Source organism: Heterocephalus glaber, unplaced genomic scaffold, assembly GCF_053883595.1.
Source record: "Heterocephalus glaber isolate CG9 unplaced genomic scaffold, H.glaber_assembly_v1.0 deba00001556, whole genome shotgun sequence".
Taxonomy (NCBI): Eukaryota; Metazoa; Chordata; class Mammalia; order Rodentia; family Bathyergidae; genus Heterocephalus; species Heterocephalus glaber.
Genome location: NW_028258347.1, coordinates 4,359,486 through 4,376,815, shown reverse-complemented (window position 1 = coordinate 4,376,815; position 17,330 = coordinate 4,359,486). Strand labels below are relative to the sequence as shown.

Genomic DNA, 17,330 nt, shown 5'->3' with positions numbered 1-17,330 from the left:
CCCTTCCCTCCTTTTTCCTCCCTTCCATATAGTGAAAATTTACAAAGGGCCAGGGACAAAAGGAATTAGCCTGGTTCATGTTAGGTTCATTGGCTCAGGGAGGAGCTCATGAGAAGACTCCTGGCAGCTCCAACACGGTGCAAGACGCCTGTGTAGGACGTGACACGCGCACATGTGGTGGTCCAGGTCTAGACAGTGACAGCAAAGCTTTCAGAGACGAGCCCCCAAACTGCAACCCCGAACCCACTTATATCTCAAAGAACCAACACTTCCATTAAACCTGAATACCGAGGTTTTAGTTTAGAAAAAGCAACTCATACATTAGCATCTTCCATCTCAAAAGGCAAACAAATGACATGCATGCCATGGGCTCGCCACCACTGGTCTGGAACGTGCGTGCTGACGCCTGCACTCTGGACGGCCCCGGGCTGGTGTGTTGGCAGCGGGCTTTTGGAAGGAGCCTGGGTCGTGGTGGAGCTGGTGCGGACACGCTGTCTGTGTGCAGGCGGGGAGCTGGCGGTGGCTCCGGGGGTGTGACCTGGAAGGGAATGCTCCCCTCTGGGTGCCTTTCCCCCTATCTGCTCCTGCTGCCCAGGCTCCTCCGCCAGGTTTGTGTCTTGGAGCTGGTGACACATGGGCTGAAAACATAAACCACAGTAAACTGCTCCTCATCCTGCGGTGTTGGGCATTTTGTCCCAGCAAGGAGAAAGCGGCGAAGACCACACACACACACTCACACACACACACAGATACTGTGAAACACTGCGTGGGCTTCTCACAAAGACCACCTTGGGAAACTTCGTGTTTAACCGTCAGTTTGCTAACCTACGGCAAGAGGTTCAGTTCCAGGGCATGGAGCCTGCAGAAATCACGAAGTCCGGAACACACGGAGCTGGCAGAGCTCGCTTCTTTCTTGTCTGGATGCACGGACAGCGCTTGGGAAAGGGTCGCGTCCACTTGGCAGCTTCCCACATCGTTTCTCTGGGCTTTCACTTCGTGATCAAAGAAAGGCGCTCTTGACTCACCGGCTGCCGAGGCAGGCGTGGGGTGTCTGGATCTGTTTTTAGCAATTATTGACGAGAAACTGCAGAGGACGCTTCGCTGGTCTGCGTCTCGCCCATGTCTCCTTCATCCGACCTGCACCGTTCAGGCCGAAGTGAGTGGTGTTCTGGGAGAAAGGACCCATGGGCCAGGGCGGGGGCGCGGGGGTCGGGCCTGCGACGGAAGGGCGGCCGGAGGGCCGGGGAGAGGCGGCGGGGACCGGGCCGCGGGCGGCTGGGCTGGGCTGGGCTGGGCTGGAGCTGCCCGGGACAGGCACGCGTCCAGCGCGCACGGAGCCCGGGCCTCTGCACGCCCACGGCGGGGCTGTGGCGCCACCTGGCGGCGGGCGGCGGCAAGACGCGAAAGTCAGCCCGGCCCGAGGCACGCTCCCCGCAGAGCCCGGCTCTCTCCGCTTTCTCCGTCCCCAGTGTGTAAGTGGTGGCGGAGCCCTGGGGTTGAAATTTCAGAACACAGCAAGGCTGAGCAGGTTTCGGGGAACAGAACAATAGAATTATAAGTGAATGCCCGCCCTTTCTCAAGAGTAGACAAAGTCACTTTCCTCGGCTTTCTCTCCGCTGCAGGCGTGTGCAGGGCCGCGCTCGCTCGGGGCCTCCAGCCTCAGCGCCCTGGCTGGCTCCTTCCGTCAGCCGCTTGCGCGCCCTGTGAGACCCCTTCCCGCTCCGTCCCGCTCCGGCCCGCTCCGTCCAGCCCCCTGTGAACAGTTCTGCTCTGTTACAAACCTCTGCGGTCCGCTCCCTGCTCCCTGCCGCTTCCAGGAGGCAGGATCCCCAGCGCTGTGAAGTTAGCTTCAATTTCAACAGCGCCCCGTTCCCGTTCCCGCCCCTCCGCTCTGTCACCCCAGCCCTCAGCACCCCACCGGGTGCGGCCTTTGGGACCCTGTGACTGACACTCACGCTTATGGCTCAACAAAGGAGGGGATCACGTGGGGCGGCAGCTCAAGTGACACCACATCTGGGGACAGTGTTGAGGCGAAGGAACTTCCGGTGGGTTGAGCCTGGGAGTGCGCCTTACATTCGGGCTCCGGGATGGTTCTTGTGCTGCCTTGCTAAAGCTATTTAACCTCCGTGAGCTTCAGTTCCTGTATCTGTCAAAAAGCACAGCAACTGCACTTGCACTTGGAGAAATTGTGAGGGTTAATTAAACGATTCGCAGAGAGCTTAGTCTTGGCCTGGGTCCGGCCCAGCGTAAATGATAACGAGAAGTTTCAGTGACAACCGTGCTGCTGACAGTGGCAAACCCATGTTCTAATTCTGCCTCAGTGACCTCTGCACCGTAGGACCTTGTCGGACTGTCCTGTACCTGGAGCCCAGGAAACCATGGGCAGCAGGGACCGTGGTCCACCCACGGCTTCCTCCACCAGCAAGACCTTGCGAGTGGGCTGCCACCCGAGGAGCGGCAGATGACCGGCCAGAAATGATGAATCACTGCCATTCCAGCCACCAGGCTGTGGGGTGCAAATAAATCACTGACAGATGGTTAGAAGGAGTTCGAGTCCAGCCCATCCTGGTGTAGGTTTCCATCTGCTAAGAGGAAAAGATGTGGCGATTCTCCCTCTCTCTCCCTCTTTCTCTCTGGTTTCCATCTGGGCTAGCAGCATCCCTGGGTGCACCGGGGAACATAACTGACCACTACTTTACAACAGGGCTCTTCCACTCTCACCACCAAGCCTGGCTTTCACGGTTGCAGGGGGCACAGCATTCCCGGGCCCCTGAGAAGCTCCTGTGCTGAGCTCTGAGCAGCTGTCTTCCCGTGGGAGATCCGTGCATCTCCCTTACTGTTAGCTCGAGAACGTGGACGCTCTTTATGAGAGTTGAGTGTAAACACTGAAGAGTAAAGTCAATAGTTTTGATGACATCCTTATTACTGGATGCAAATACCCAGGGACGAGTTGGTAACTTTCCAGACAAATCTCTCAGCAGTATTGATCTGCTTAAATTAGCCACATTTTCTGTCCAAACATGAGTAAAATGGCACTTAAACCTCACTCTCATGTTCTTAAAGTCAAGAATTTGAAAAAATTCACTCTTTCTGGGGCTTAGGTGGAGAAGTGTCCCCTGTAAAGTGGGGACGTCTAGAGCCCGAGAGCTTCCACCTCGCCAGCCAGCGGGTGGCTCTGAGGCTTCTGGACAGCACGATGGTGAGGCCAGCCTGTGCGTGCCTCTTTCCCACCCTGTGGGGCTTTCTGGAGACTAATCCACACAGTGCCTGAGGGTCCTCAGGAAACAGTGTCTGAGTAGAAACTGGCTGCATGGAGAGGACTTGCCCCGGCCTGGTGTCAACTGATCCGATTCGAAAAGGCCGATGGGCAGATGCTGCTCTACCTGCGCTTCTCCATGTGCAGGTCACCACTGCTTCAGACGGGCAGGGAGGTCCCTGAGCGGCTCCATGGCCCGGGCCCCACCGTGCGGCAGGGGTGGCTGAAGGAGCTGGGGTGAGACCGCCGTGGGCCGCGGGTGCTCCAGCTCCAGGTGGCCCTGCTCCAGGGCTCCTCAGGCTGCCAGGGAGGCTGCAGCGATTTCCTGTGTGCAGACCCAATGTGGCTCCTCCTTACAGGACCCAGCCTGCCCTGCCTCTGCCTCCTTGCTCAGCCCAGACCCATTCGTTTTTGTTTCTTGCTTTGTTTGCCTTCAACACACAAAACTCAAATGATCCAGGACTCGTGCTCTTTGTTCCCTAACTAAAGCAGGAGCAGCGTGAGAACACGAACGGAGCCCCAGCTAGCCACAGGTCCAAGGCAGGGGGTTTCCTGAGCGCAAGGAAGAACCACGCCGAAAATGGGCTGCTGGCAGGGAGGGGAGGTTGGCGCCTCAGGAATAATTAAAGGAGGACTCACAGCCTGATTGCCTTAGGGTTATTGGACAAACATTCCTCATGTGCCAGGCGTGGTGGGGCACATTTGTAACCCCACACGTGGGAGGCTGAGGCAAGAGGACCACTGCCAGTGCAAGTCTGCTGGACTGCACAGCGAGACCTTGCCTAAAAGTCAATTCATCAGGAACGGCCATGGGCCCCAGGGGACTCCGGTGTCTGGGCTGGAGGTGGCTGTGTGGCTGAGCCCAGGGCATCAGCACAGTGCTCCCTCCTCCTCAGCCTCTGCCACCCTGGTTACCCCAGGAGGAAGTGGCAGCCCCCAGAAATGGCAGGATTCCATCTGGCCTGGCCAGCAACCCCGGGATCATCTGGGACTAAAATCCTGGCAATCATCTAGTACTGGTGGCAACGCTCGGTCTGGGCCAGCTGCTGATCTGTGGCTGGGCCTCAGAGGCTTCCATCACTACGCCCCAGACTGATGGAGCAGGGACCGAGAGACAGGAGAGGCCTGGGGAGTCCTGTGGGCCAGCCCGGCTGCCCCACAGCACTCTGACTCACATCCTCCTACGCACCGGGTCACTCGGGCTCTTCCACGCAGTCTGGAGGCCTTGGGGCGTCCACGGCCAGACTCCGGCTGTCACTGTGGTGGTGCACAGCTTCTCTGATGAGGCAGACCCATCACTGCTGCCGGCCAGCATGGACCCTCCGGGAAATGTGCCGGCCACCCAGTCCCTGCCGGCCAGATGGGTGGTGGCATTTCGACAGCTGATCCTCTTGGGCTCCGCATTTGAAGACCTCTCCTCACCAGAAGCTGCTCCAGCAGAATGCAAGCTGGGATCCACAGAGCAGGCATCGGCTGGGCGGCCTCCACCCCTGCCTACTCTGATGGAGGCTCCCCCAGGAAGGAGGCTGGGGAGACAGAGTGAGGACAGGGAGGTGGCCGGGCCCGCTCCACCCTTCTGCTCCGGGAGGATCTGAGCCAGCAGAGATGGGAGGCCAGTGATTTCCCTGAGAGCTCTGGCCGAGGTCCAGGCCAGACAAGGGGAGAGCTGAAGGGACGGGGATTCCTCAGCTCCAAAAGGGGCGCAGCTCAAGCTCTGGCGATGTGGTTTCCATTCATGTCGCATGGGCAGGGACTCAGCCTCTAGCCGCAGGTGCTGGGGCTCAAACCCAGGGCCTTGTGCATGCTAAGCCAGTGCCTGTTCCAGAGCTGCATCTCAGCCCTGCTTCAGCTCGCGGAAGAGGCTTGGCGCAGTGGGCATGAGGCCTTGCTTGCCAGTTGTGTTCGTCTCTGATGGGCAACAGAGAGGAGGAGAGGGCAGACAGGGTGCCTTCCTCTTCCCTACTGAGAGTCTTCGGGGAAGTCTGTCTCCTGCTGCAAATAGAGCTCCAGTTCTCTCATTTCAACCAGCTCCTTCGTAAAGGCCCAGGCTGGTTTCATACTCACCCCAGTGGGGAGTGGGAGCAGGGGCTTGGACTGAAGCAGCGGCAAGCAGCTCCAGAGAGGAGCCCAATGAGGCTGGATAGACGGAGGGCCAGGAGCCAGGCGGGAAGAGCAGAGGAGAGGACCGGGAGGGTTGGGATGGAAGAGCCGGAGGCCCCCGGCCAAGCTGGGGCTGTAGGGCTGGTTGGAGGGGGAACCCTACTAACTGGAGATGTTCCTCGATTAGCATTGCTGTGAAACGGCAGTTAGTCGGAACCGCAACTAACAGTTGTGTCCAAGGACCGTGCCTGGCCGCGCCTCTGGTATGGGCAGCGTGACTGTGTGGGGCGGCTGTGGGAGCCCCGGGAGGTGGGCGAGGAGGGCGAACTCTGAGCTGCCTGTCAGCCCCAGGCGGCCGGGCCCTCGGCGCTCAGCACCGGGCGGGCAGGAAGCCAGGGCCCCAGGAGGGGCGCAGTTGCACACACGCCGCTCCTCGCTGAGAAACCCATGCCTAAGCAGTGGAAGAGTGCAAGGCCAGACAGGCGGCAGGAAATTCGGAGACGGAGGCTTCTCAAACGAGAAGGAGCAAGAGGCGAATGCGGGCGGGCGGGGCCAGCGGACCAGCCACGACGGTCGGTCGGGTCGCTGCGAGGCGCTCGCTCCCACGGGCGGGCGGGCAGTGCGATCGCTGTGCAGGGCAGAGGCGCAGCAGTGAGAAGGAAGGCTTGACAGAAAGCGTGCGGAGCCCACCCAGATGAAGCCCCCCACCTCCTCCGGTGCGCTCTGGCCGTTAGCGGTCCATCTACGCCAAGACGGATGTTCAGGGCGCACGCAGGCTGATCGCCAGTCTCCCCAGGAACGCTGAGGCTTTGCGCTCCCCCGTGACTCCTTCATTTAGGTCCTGCTTCTTTCTGAGGCAGCCCCGCTCTTCGCATACATTGTTAGCTGGGAAAACACTTTCTCCCTGCGGCGATTACTCACGCGCTCGCTGAGCTGTGCTGAGTGCCTAGCCCCTGCCAAGCCCTAGTCTGGAGTTCCCAGCGCTTATTACTCAGGTGATCTACGCCAGCTCCGCAGAACTGAAGAGTTCCGGTTTGCAGATGAGGAGACAAAGGAAGTGGCTGCATTGCTAGCAAATGATAAAGCTCAGACCTGAGTTGAAGCAGCCTGGCAGCAGATGCCCCAGGCAGTCTCTCCTCCCGAGCCCACGGGCCGGCACCTGCACCCTCCTGGGCACCCAGCCTACCACCTCCCTGCAAGGAGCAGAATGAGGCAAAAACGTCCGGAGCTGCTCCCAAGATCAGGCTGTGAGATCCTGGCGTGCACCCAGCACTCTTGCTCGGTTTCTCCTCTTTCTCTCCCCTCCCCAGCGTCTCCCCAACACAGGCTTACGGGGGCCCACCCAGGAAGGCCCTCTGGCTCACCCGCGGGCCCCTGCCCCCAGGGCTGAGCACACCCAGGTACTGCTCAACGGCGGGGTCTCAGAGCTGCTGCTGAGCCTGCTGCCCGTCACGCCTGCTCATGCCCGAACTCCAGCCCCTCCTTCCCCTAGCGGGTGCTCGGCGCCTTGTGCCGGAGAGCCGAGAAGCCGCCTGCGCTGGGGTTCACCTCCCCAGCGGCAGCTGTTTATTAAGCTCGATGTCCCCTCTGTGGTGCTGGCTGCTGTGAGCCTGGGCCCGGAGGGGCTGGGCAGCACGGGCTCTGGGTTCAGGCAGACCTGGTGCCTCCGCTGTCAAGCGCCACAGTCACCAGGCCAAGAGCTAAAACTTCTGAAGCACAGGTCTTTGTCTTTGTTAAATGCATAATGACGCTAATTTTCATGTTTAAACTAAAACTGAAGAGAGATAGGGTGTGTGTGAGGCAGCGCCTTGTCTTCATGTCTGCAGGGTTTTCCTGTGTCTTCAGTTCCCTTGGGAAGGGCAGGCTGTGCAGTGTCCCCTCCTGTAGGAAGCCCTGCCCAGTGCCTCTGGAGGACACATCCTCGCTCATCTCGGAAGCCCTGCTTGCTGAGAGACAGGCCCAAATGCTCTGAGGAGAGCCGGGGAGGAAAGGGGGACTCTGTGACCCCAAGGGAGAGGCCGCCCCTCGATAGCTGTCTGTGTCCTGGGTGCACCAGGAGAGCCACCAATTCTCAGGGTCTGCTGCTGTCTCCAGTGTCACCCGTGTGACGTAGGGAAACCTCTGCGGGAGTGACAGGCAGTCGGCCCAGGAATCTCAGAGCTGGGAGTCTGAGGGCGACTCAAGGTCGGAAGCGAGGGGCAGTGCCTGCTTCCATCAATTCGGGCAGAATTTCCTCCCGTCTGCCCCTGGGGCTTGGACATGTCAAGGAGCCTTGCAGAGGAGGCTCTAAGGGCTTGGGGAGCACCCCGTGGATAAACTCCCCTTGCTGCATGGGAGACCCTTCCTTTCCCCTGGGAGCTTGAGCACCTGCAGGTCTATTTACTCCCGGGGGTGAGCAATGCTGCTCACACAGGTGAGGCACGTGTGACTCCCCGTGGGACGCACTGCCGAACGTGGGATTTTCACCTGTCTTGGGTTACCAAATTTCAGTTGAGGACTTTTCCCAAAGGGTCAAGTGATCCTCTCTCTAGTCTTGGAGCTGATGGTCCCCAGAAAGTGAGCCTGGTCTGCTGTGGGAGCTGTCTGCAGATCAGCTGAGCATGGTGCAGAGTCCGTCAGCCCTGGGAGGAGCTCTGGGCTACCGCTATACCTCACCCCACCCCCCAAGTCAGCCAGCGTCTCCTCTTTGATGACACACCCTGCTGCAAAGCTTACCTTTTACTTTTCCTGCAGTTCTGAGTGTGAGTCCCATTGCAATCTGCAAGCAGAAGTACAGCTGATGACCCGAGTTTTGCAATTTTTAACCGGCTTTCAGGGAGTTTAGTTATGCAGGTTGACTCTGGAAACACTTCAACTCAGCTATTTTCATGATGTTTATTTTGGGTATTTCTGGCAGTGTTTTGCACAGAAATGCTGACAGGCACTGTGGGTGTGGAACTCCTGCCCTGCAGGAACCTCTGTGAGAAACAGAGCCGCACCGGACAGAAATCAGAGATCCATACCAACACCAGCACATCGGATTACAGCGAAAGGAGCTTCCTGCTTCCCCACAGGAAAGTGCATTATGCTACTAGTAATGAACTCTGTGTGTTTATAAAGAACCACCATTGTTCCATTACAGAAAGACAAAAGGAGATTTTAGAATAAGATTTTTGCAAGTTAGGCTGTAGAATACTTATTTTAAGAAAAGCTTTGTGATCTGGTGCCTAAAAGGATTATCAGCAAGAAGTGGAGTGATTTGAAGACCCAAGCCTGAAGCAGAAGTTAAGGGGAAAAAAATACAGGTGTTAAAGCCAGCTTTCAATATTTTGTCATAAATGTGTCCCGGGTGGGAAGTTATTTTCCTGGCTTCCACCTTTTCCATGGTGGGAAGAGGGGCAAGAATATGTGTTCTGCTTTGTTCTGGTTTTCTTTTGCTGGCTTTGCAGGAGTATTGCCTGTTTTGCCCACAGGCTCTGGGCTTTCTGTCTTGCTGGGCTGGTGTGAGCGCCCTGTGCTATTCCAGGGCCAGCACCCAGTTTGCATCCTCCCAGATGTCTGACCTTGACACATCACTAAAATAAATGCACTCCCTTTCTTTGAGGGTTGAGGTCAGAGGTCACTGGTGACCTTTAAACCATTCCTCAGAATGCTCACTCGAGGTGTTGCCATCGTTTGCGCCTGCGCATCTTCCTTCTCGGGTCAGTGATGCAGAAGGTGGGCAGCACTTCCCATATTTTTCCTTAAAATGTGTCCTGAACTGACCTGAGGAATTTTCCAGAGCAGGAATCAGAGGCCAAGACTCTTTCATGCTCATTGCTTCACTGTGGGCCATCTCCCGGGGTCACGTTACCTACTACATACGCTAAAATGATGGCTATGTGGATAATTACTCTATGGTTTAGCACACTGCACATTGTCTTATTCTGTCCTCACGACTTCACGTGTAAGGGCCAGGCACAGAAGCGGCTGACTGACTCCCCTAATGTCCTCAACCTCAGAGCCTGGCCTGGCTGTCTCGCTCCCCGACTCTGATTCTGCTGCCAAACCCCCCATCTGCCCGCGGCTCTCCCGCAGCCCCTGCAGAGCCCGGGAAGGAGCCGCAGATGTCTGCCCTCCTCCGTCCTCGCTGCCCGAGGTCCTTCCCATTCTGCCCTCTGGGCCTCGCCTCCCAGAGCTGGCCTTCTGCCGAGCCGGATGTCACTCCCAGTCACAAATCAGAGCAAGCAATGGCCTCATCTCCTGTAAGAACTCTGCTGCCGAATTCCGGAGCATCGTTCCATCTTGCAGTGATGCTTTGGTCATAACTGGCTCATTTGCTTATTTTAAGAAAAACCCTGCTACAGGAGGAGGCCAGAACTCCACCATCTGTGGCTTTGCCTCTGTGGGTTGTGCCATGTCCATCAGCAGTGGGGTGCAGGGAGGCTCCCAAGCCTGGAGGTGTGCCCAGGAGCAGGGTGGGGCTGGCCCTGCCGCTGTCTTTGGTCTCCAGCTCCTGAGATCTGCCTCCCGCTCCACCATGGCTGCCTGGCGCACGCACCAGCTGCAGAGCCGTACAGTAGCACCTGCTGACCGCGGACCCCAGTCTCCAAAGTCAGGAGCCCAAGTAGGCTTTCTCTCCAAGATTACTTAGCTTAGCTATCTCATTACAGTAACGGACAGAGGACCCAGATGCTAAGTGAGCTGGCTAATTAGGGCTCACTTTGTGCTGGATGCGTGTGTTATAAGGGTGCTTCTCTGGAACCAAGGAAGTTTTCAATATTTTCAATGTTATAAAAATTTAATCATGAGTTCCTAAGAAGCAAGGTGGGAGAAATAAGGTGAAGATTGCCTTTCATCTGGCTGGCTCTGAGAGGCAGGTGAACTGGGGGTTCAGAAATGCTGCAGAGTTTGTTTCCAGGCTCCCTTGGCTCCTTTGTGTGGCCCCCACTGGTTCCTGGAGGGAGAATCACTTCTGGCTCCTCCAGGGACAGACCGGGAGCCCTGGAGGGCCTGCCAGGAATGGTGCCTGTGCAAAACCTCAGGCAGCTGCTGGATGCATGAAGGACCAGCCAGCGGCGGTGTAGTTTCAGAGAAACAGACGTTCAGTGTTGCCACAGGGTGCTGTTTTTAAGTTGGAATTGTTTTTCCTTTCTGTCGCAGTCAGCACCCGTATTGACTCACGTCCCACACTGTCTCTCAAGACGGTGGTCAAGCTTGTTAGTGGTGACCGCCAACGTCCACTGTGTGCACCGCGTCTCGGCCCACCACAGCCACCCGGGTGAACAGACCCTGCTTGGGGAGGGGCCCCAGCACTGGGCCCGGCAGTGTGGTTTCTGTGAGCATTTCAGTTGCCAGGCCGAAGGTCTTCTGTGAACCCTTGTCTGGTGCGTGTTTCCTCGCTCGCTTGCAGTGTGAACTCTGACACTGCCCTGCAGTGTAAGAATCAGTGCACAACAAGAAAGGAGACGAGCAGATCGCTGGGCCTCGGAGAGCACAGATTTCCTGGGTATGAAGAGATCGCAGCCTACACTGCAAAGAACAGAATAGCCGACCACTCAGCAGCATACATAAACAGCGAAATAGAGGCATCCGGCACTTTAGCCCGATCTCAGTGAAACTCATTTCTTCTTATCCTAGAATGAATAGCATCATAGTGCGGTAAGACTGCAGTGGCTTATGTGTCACAATGAATAAATTTTGATTTTCCTACAACTGAAAACTATTTTTACTCCAGCGGCTTCTTGAGTGATTTCTTGTAAGTCTACTCATAAGCACAATGGAATAGAAGAACTAGTCACGTGAAAGCATTTTCTAGACTGGAAATACTTAGCTCCATTATAATTGACATTTTATTCTGAGTCGCCAGCTCTCTGCACATTAAAGGAGTGAGGTAATAAGTTGTCGGAATGTTGGAATCAAACTCTTTTAAATATTTATGTTTGTAAGCCATCGAGCACAATAGCCTTCAGCATTTCCTTAATCACGCCAACTTTGAGTGAGAAATACAAAAGATAAATCGTAGCAAGGATAGCCCTAATGGCGTGTTTCATGATCACCTTACAATTCCAGTTGTTTTAGAGTCTAAATCTGTCATACAGGTCTGTTTAGCTATCATGTGTCCCTCTAGCTAAATGTTTGCTTAATTAATCTTTTGTGGGAACTAAAACTGTCTTGCCTTCCAACGTCCAGGATGAACAGGGTTTAATTTGGGCAAATCACCTAAAATGATGTTGGCTGCTCCTAAAATTAGGTATTTTGTGGGATTAAAAAAAAGAGGAATCTGCAGTTCCAAGGATTCCCCTCTGAGACTGCAGATGCTAGAACTGAGACATAATGATGTGCTTTATTTTCCAGGTAAGCCCGGCATTCTGAAGGGCCCTTTCTCCCTAAGGTGGACGCTCCTTCACCTCCAGGCCAGGGGAGCCCACGTCCCCGGAGGCCGGCCCAGGCTGTGTGAGGTCTGTGCTGTTCACACTCACTGCGGATGCAGCAAAGGACAGATGACGCTTTCTTGCAGGACTGCTCGGGAAAGGCGGTGGTTTTCTTCATTTGTGGATTGAAAAATGACGTGGGGGTGAGATTTGGGTGTGCAGGACCCTAGGCAAGTATGTTTAATAATCCACTTGGCTGCACGAGCTGTAGAGTCCACACGCCCTGCGAGGCGGGGCTCACCATGGGGTCAGAGCAGTCGCTAGGAGGCGCCACCCCGCGTTCCTTCTCTCTGTCCGCTCCTGAGATTCCTTCTCTCTGCGCCCTCCTGAGCTTTCGGCCGGCCCTCTCCTGCCGGGACACAACACGAGGTGGTCGCTGTCCCAGTCCCTCCGGGCGGGCGGGCTCTCAGCCCTCTGCTGAGCACTGCCACGGAGGCGTGGCCGGGCATCCCTCGGGACGCCGCCGCCCCGCGATCCCGCACTGCGGAGGGCGCTGTCTCCGCACTCACCAGCGCCTGGCCTGCACGTAGGCACCTCGCCAGCCCCTCCTTTGCTCCTGTGTGATGAATGCATCAGCCCACCTTCCCGAAATCTGCAGCTGCCCTCAGTGCCTGGTCCCCTGCCTCTGTCTCCCTGGAAAGCAGGCTGTGGGACTCTTCCTGGGATTCCAATCTCAACCCAACATCGCCTCCTCCAGGTCTGCCCACGAGGATGCCCTGTGCCTGCTGGATGCTGTCCCACCCGCGGACATTGGCCCTGACTTCTCTCTGGAGCTCGAGGTCTGGGGGCCCAGGGCTTGGTTCTGTTCTCTGCTCTTCCCAGGCAGAAGGATGCTGCCCATGGTGCTGTTGTGACTAAACCGTGACTCCTCAGGGTACACACAGATCATGCCTGGGACCCTTTCCCACACCTAGCCTTACTGTGTTTCTTTCTCTTGGTCATGATTGTTGATATTACTCATTCACTGCTTCTTTCAGAGAATTAGTTTTGGTTTCACTGCCCAGGGGTCCTGTTTTCCAATTTTCAGACATTTCCGTCTTCTCTTTTTGGTGACGCTTTCATTTCCTCTGCATTTGCCCCTGTGGACTTCTCCCTGGTTGGCACCAGGCACCAGGCACCAGATGGCCATCTGCTCTCCTCCCCCAGAGGGCAAAGCATGCTTGGAGGCAGATGCAAGTTCCCCCAAGAGTGGGCAGACAGGGGCTAGCACCTGCACCGTCTGCTCAGGGAGCTGTTGTGCTGATGCAGAGAGTGACTTCCTAAGTCCTTGCCTGCAGATGATTCCACTGAACAATGAGTCCACTTGCTGGACCTTGGCTTGGCTGTAGGTGTCATGAGGTTTGGGGTGAGTTTATCTCTCAGCACCTTTGAGATCTGATGGCCCACACCTTCATCATGGAGGAGAGCAGAGCTGTGGGCCACTTCCCTGCAGCCTCAGTTTCCTTTGGTCCCACAGAGAGAAACCTGGATCAAGTGCCTGCTGATTTGTGCACCCTTGCTCTTAGGAGATTTGGAGAAGCTCTCATGGAAAGCAGGGCTGACTGGGGTGTGTTGAGAGACTCTCTGATGACACAATCTTCTGTCTGCCCCTTCTTGGTGGAGGCTAATTTTAGAAAAACTTAAGGTAAAGGTAGGTCAGGAAGTAGGTATCTGTGACATCCACGGACTTTGGAAACATGGACATTCTACTGGGTCACCTTGAAGTAGGATGACTGACGTGTTTTCCTCAATGCCCCGAAAGTACACCGCATGCTTACTGAAGACAAAATTAAATTATTTTATTTGGCTATGAATTGGATAAAAAACTTGGAGAATCCGTATTTCTATACATGCTCTCTGTGCCGAAATTAATTCCTCACCTAACATCTGGTTTTCTGAACTTTCTTTATTGGACACTAAGGTAATTAGTTCCATTTCCTGGCAGCCGATACCAAAATAGAAACTAAAGATAATAAGGACTTAATGAGGAGCGCACATGCTTGCTTCTCTTTTCCCAGTAGCTGGCTGAAGAAAGGAACGGTCCCACTCCTGGTCTGCATTCCCTCTTAGACTGGAAAGCACATGCATCCCACGGCTCTTTGTCTCCAGTTTTTGGTTTTCTTCAACTTGTAAAATAACTCACACAAGAGGAAATTATAATTATCCTGAAAACATAAGTGTATATATTTATTCATCCTCATAGGCACACATACACCTCTCCTATGTGCACTGGATTTGTGCTTATATTTATATCTACACATACATCCACATATCTCTCACCTATAAGAAAGGTGTGTGGCCAAGTTTGCAATGCAGAACAAGCCCTCAGATGGCAAGAACGCTGTCCTTTAAAACAGGCTCTTCCATATGTTTTGCTTTTTCATACAAATCTGAAATCAATCCCTGGAACTGAATACTGCCGAGCAGCTCCCGCGTAGCTCTAACCTGCAGGGTATGTCACAGAGAAAAGGCCTAGTTGAACACTGCTATTCTCAGTGAGAGCTTCTCTCTTGGGCAGTGACGTGTGTGGTGTGAACTTCCCGGGCCACGTCAGTGTGCGGCTCTGGAGTGTGGTCGGGCCCTGGCGTCTGGTGTCCTGCACTGCCAGAGACAGCGCCTTCCTTGCTTCTCCAGTCAGGGGACGCCTGTGGCTGGCGGGCCCATTGTGCGGGGCGCTGTCCACACAGGGAGTGCGGAAGCTTGGAGGCCATGTGACACCCAGGACGTCCAGACGTCCAGAGCTCTTTTCTTTCTGGAATGGCGATATCTCTGCGGAATGTCCAGGCAACAGAGGCGGAGAGAGAGGACTCTGACCGTGAAGGGAGATTTTTCTGGAGTGATTATGAGCATGCAGAGGGGAGATGGGAGGGCACTGGGTTAAGGCTGGGAGGAGAAGTGCAGCCCAGACTAGAAATATCTGAATTCGAGGGTCACAATCTTAAACTTGGTCACATCGACACAGCTGTTTGCCAGCATTCAGGGGCTTGGTAGCTGGGAATTTGCCAGCTGTCTGGTGTTTACCTGCGACCCCCAGGTGAGCACCACAGAGCCTCCCTGTGCCGTGGAGCTGTGTGCAGCGGGACGCCGGGCGTGCACCGTGCTGGCGAGGGAAGAGGAGGGCCTGCCAGGGTCCTCTTCCAGCTACATGTGAAGCCCGCTTCCTGATTCCTCATAAGGTCACTGTTTAAAATGGTCCCCAGGAGAGTGCCGAGCTGCTGCTGCGTGTCCCGGGCACGAGAAAGCAGCTATGAGCTCTACAGAGAAAACACCCGTGTGGGGAAAGCGCTGCGCAGGCAGCCGTGAAGGTGCTAGAGGACGGGCCCAGGGCTCCCGGTGTGGTGCTCTCAGCAGTGCCTGTGAGTAGGAGGCTCTCGCGAGAAGGCACGCACAGGCCACGTGTCTGGCAGGCGAGGAAGGAGTGTGGCAGCAGGAGAGCAGCCCTCACTGCAAGCACAGGGTGCTCAGGCTTGCTAGATCTGGCTCCAGGCCACCGGAGGGGAGAGGAACCACCAGGTGAGGAGAAGCGCGTGTGCAGTGGGAAGTGACTGGCGGGGTCCGTGCAGCTGCCATGCTGTCCTGAGCATAAGTGGCGCACACTCAGGACAGAGCTGTCTGCTGAGTGTTTTGAGCTGAGCGTGGATTGGCAGCTGTCCCTTAAACTGCTGTTGTGTGCAGTATTGCAGTGCAGAGCGGGCCAGTGTTTTCCTGACAGCGGCACGGGTATATGAACACTCACACACATGCACACACACACACACACACGCACACACACACTCAGGCCCGGCTTAAATGCTGAGACTGAAGAGTGGAATAAGGAAAATCCAGCCATGCATGGCATTTGTAACCCAGTGCAGGGGCTCTCAGTCCTGGCTGCACCCTGGCATTCTCTGAGGAGTGCATTCCGATCCCCAGTTTGGGATCTGCACCTCAGTGCAGTTATCTGGGGATAAGATCAAGGCGTTTTCAGTTTCCCAAATGATCCTGATGAGCGCCGAGATTGGGAACAGCAGCTATCAGGTAAACGGTGCTGACTCTGTGTCCAGCACAGTTGTGTGATGTTGTCCCTAACAGGTCTATCGAGCTATCACTGATACACAGGAACTCTGGGCATGTTCAGCGGGTACAATTTGATGAGTTCGGTTATATGCATACACCCTTGGTATAGTCGCATGGTGCCAGATCCAGTGAGTGAGGTGGATGAGAACAGCTGTGGTTTTTACGAGCCGTGGGTCTATTAGATGGTGCTCGGCAGCAGCATTCGGCCTGTTTCTGGCCACACCCACAGGGACACTCAGTCCTCCAGAGGACTCCAGAGAGATGGGGTGAGTGCTTTCCAAGTGAGGGGAGTATTTGAGGCCGATTCATGGCAATGTGACTTTACAGTGACAAGTTTTGAAATTTAAACACTCACTATATATTTTGAAAACACCTGCACTTCTGCATGGGATTCTTTTGTTTGGTTTGATTTTGGATGAAAACCTCTCTGCATATTAATTCCAGTGAGCCCTGCTTGGCTCCAAGCTCGTGCCTGTACATGAAGGCTGCCGTATGTGGCCTGGATTCTGCTTAATCTTCAGATTAGAGAATGCATTCCTTGTTCCCTGTTGGCATTTTGCATTCTTGACTGTTGCTCATTTTTTTAAAAGTAAAATTGTATCCGCTCTCCAGGATATGATTTGGATAAATAGTAGAATGAGCAAGGGGTGAGCAGGCTCTGGAGGACACGCCTTTTACAGCTCAGATCCACAATGCAGGGCTGTTCTGTCACTGCCTGAATGACCCCCCAGGAGCCCTGAGGGCTGTGACACCGGAGCCTGAGTTCAGAGCACCCGGCGACCCCACATTAGCGGCCGCCTACTTCTACCTGGCCCCTCTGCTGCGCCTCAGCTGCTTTCTTGTGTCTGCTCTTCCACAGACCTCTCTCCCAGCTCAGTGCAACTTCATTTGCTCATTTTCAACTTTGCTCATATTCTATTGTTGCCTTTTAGGAGCACGATGCCCGGGGGGTTCATCCTGGGACCCTGTCCGTCTGACTCCACAGGCTGTGCAGAACTCAGTTTTCTCCCCTGCTGAGCCCTGCACCAGGCAGGCAGCAGCAGAAGCAAATACAGGAAGCTGCGGATGACAAAGACCGGGAGCAGCGAGGCCTTTATCCAAACCCTAAAGCCTGCAGTATCACAACCTGAGCTCTCTCTCATTTCAGTCTCTTCCCCCTGATCTTCAAAATGTGGCAAAGTAATTTCCTGATGTAGAAATCAAGTTTTGACTTCGCTACTGTGGAACAATCTGAAAGGACATGAACAGAATTGGACTTATGTTTGTGTTCTTTTTTCTACCTTTGGGATGCTAGAGAGGAAGAAGCTATTGGAAGACAATCCCTGCCCTTGGCTGGGGGGAAGCTCAGGGGAGGTGGGAGGAGGGGTGGACAGAGACCCGGGACACAGCAGGTTTGGGGCATTGGCTGGGGGAAGGCCGAGTGCAGAGGCTGGGTGCCTGGCAGGTGCCAGGGGTCTGCGGAAGACAGGGAGCTGGGAGAGGCAGCCCACGAGCTTTGTCCTGCACGAGGACCATCAGCCACATCTAGGTTGAAGAAGCCTCCGAGA

At 55.3% G+C, this 17,330-nt stretch overlaps 2 long non-coding RNA genes across 2 annotated transcripts; one reads left to right on the top strand and one right to left on the bottom strand.

Annotated features, from left to right (window-relative positions):
- Positions 1–785: 785 nt before the first annotated feature.
- LOC110350368 (uncharacterized) lies at positions 786–2,962 on the bottom strand. The gene is made up of 2 exons (XR_002396913.2): positions 1,782–2,962; positions 786–1,137 (listed from the first exon to the last, which is right to left on the bottom strand). It is a non-coding gene; the product is annotated as an uncharacterized LOC110350368 (long non-coding RNA).
- On the top strand, positions 1,027–16,708 carry LOC147824047 (uncharacterized). Its single transcript, XR_015442975.1, has 3 exons — positions 1,027–1,156; positions 10,478–11,207; positions 11,672–16,708. It is a non-coding gene; the product is annotated as an uncharacterized LOC147824047 (long non-coding RNA).
- The last annotated feature ends 622 nt before the right edge of the window (positions 16,709–17,330 follow it).